Below are 1,876 nucleotides of genomic sequence, written 5' to 3' on the forward strand. Positions count from 1 at the left end.
CTTGTGGCACTAAGGATGATTTTTTTCTCACTTTCTGCTGCTCTGGATGGCACAAAGTCTTCTCTTCACACAGCCAAAGCAGCCCCCCGGCCATGCCAGGCTGGCCCTTTAAATGTGCAACCCTTCTAAAACCCAGAATTGGAGTGTTTGCTCCTGCCTTATGAGAATCTCAACTCCCCGGGGCCACTAAATTTGAACTTGTGAGGAAACACCTGTAAACACTTCAAGCCCCATTAAGCCAGGGCGTCCTTCATTTAAAAAAGAAACCCCTTCTTTTTCTGTTTTGTTTCTATCAAAATACAACGCTTCCTAGCCAGGGAGAAGCAGCCCTTCCAAAGGAGCCTGCAAAGCTGGGGGAAAGCCATGGGAGCCTGGAGAACTCCTTGGCATCAATGACACCGTGAACACAACCCTCTTCCCTCTGAAAATCAGACCCCGGGGGTCAATTTTCAGTTAACACTGCCTCAGGAGCTTCACTGCCAGAGGAATGTTTGTTGGAGCGGCACAGTGAGGTCAGGATCTTGTCATTCCCATGCTGCTGTTCAGTTTTGAACCATTCCCCAAACATTTGCTCTCCCAGATTTCTCTTTCCAGAAAGAGCAAGGTGGGATCTGCTGGGGTTTTTTGGCCAGAATTCTGCTAAAGGAATTTGAGGTTTTCAGGTGTTTCGGGCAGCTCTTGGGAACAGATCCATTCTGTGAACCGTCCCACGACGCACCAAACTGCATTTAGGGGGGAAACACAGATCAATCAGATGAATCCTTAATTGTACTCATTCTGCTTCAAAGACTCGTCCAAAACCCAAACAAGAAGCAAACCCCAGAGCAAGCGGAGTGGAAAGAATTAAGGGATGTGCCTGTCTGCCCTCCAAAGCAGCCCCGAGCTGCTCTGCTCGCAGGCACGAGGGCATTGTTCAGCCACATTTTGCATATCTGAATTACTGCTGAGTACCAGCCCCACGCCGGGACATCCTCCCTGCTGCTGAAGTGCTTAGTAACAGCTGATACTGCAAAACCAGACAGCTAGGCTGGGCTTAAACTCCCCGCAAAGCCAGGAAAAGCGTTGAGGTTGGTTTCTCCGGAATTTTAGCCGCCCCAGGGCACAAAGGAGCCGTGGGCTCTCCTATCTGTGAGATATCCAAGTTGTATTTCTCCCTAACCCAATGAAACTGCGTTTCAGAAAGCTCCTGCGTGTGTAGAATTAAGATAATGCAGCGGCACAATCTCTTCCTGACAAATTCAAGCTGAAAGCCAGGGCCCTGAAGGACAGGGCAGTGCCAGGGAGCACTGGGGGAAGTTCTGGAGTGTGGCTGGAGCAAAAGCAGCATTTGGGGGGGTTTGAAGTGTTCTCTGCTGAAGTTTCCTTGTGGAAACCTCTGGATTCTGACAGCACAGAGCCACTGGGACAGAGCAAAGCCCAGGATGGAAGCCTGGCCACAGACGCAAGAATATCTTTGTCCCCGTTTCCTCTTGTTTTTCGTGTTTCCCAGCAGCACAAGTTCCCAGCGAAACCCTTTGTGCTTCACTGTCCGGCTTGTTGGAGGGGTTGTGTGGGGAGAAGAATCTCGCTGACAATGTTTGTCAGCCCTGAGCTCCCTGCTCCTGGGATGTTTCCGTTCCTGGAATATTCACTGCTCGGCAGCACAACGCAACCATCAGTTTGCAGGATCTGCCCAAACAGAATTGCTCGTCCTCAATCAGCACATTTACTGCTTTTTCTATTTACCAATCACTTCATTTTCCTCCTAGCTGGCCAGAACCTGGAATCAAAGGTTCAGGCAGGACCCTGGGCTGCTTTTTCACCCCGAGAAGCCCCTCTGTGCACACCTGGGCTCTGCAGAGCGGCAGCAGCACGGGCTGGGGTTTGTACACAGCAG

This window comes from Motacilla alba, chromosome 24 (assembly GCF_015832195.1).
Source record: "Motacilla alba alba isolate MOTALB_02 chromosome 24, Motacilla_alba_V1.0_pri, whole genome shotgun sequence".
In the NCBI taxonomy this organism is placed as follows: domain Eukaryota; kingdom Metazoa; phylum Chordata; class Aves; order Passeriformes; family Motacillidae; genus Motacilla; species Motacilla alba.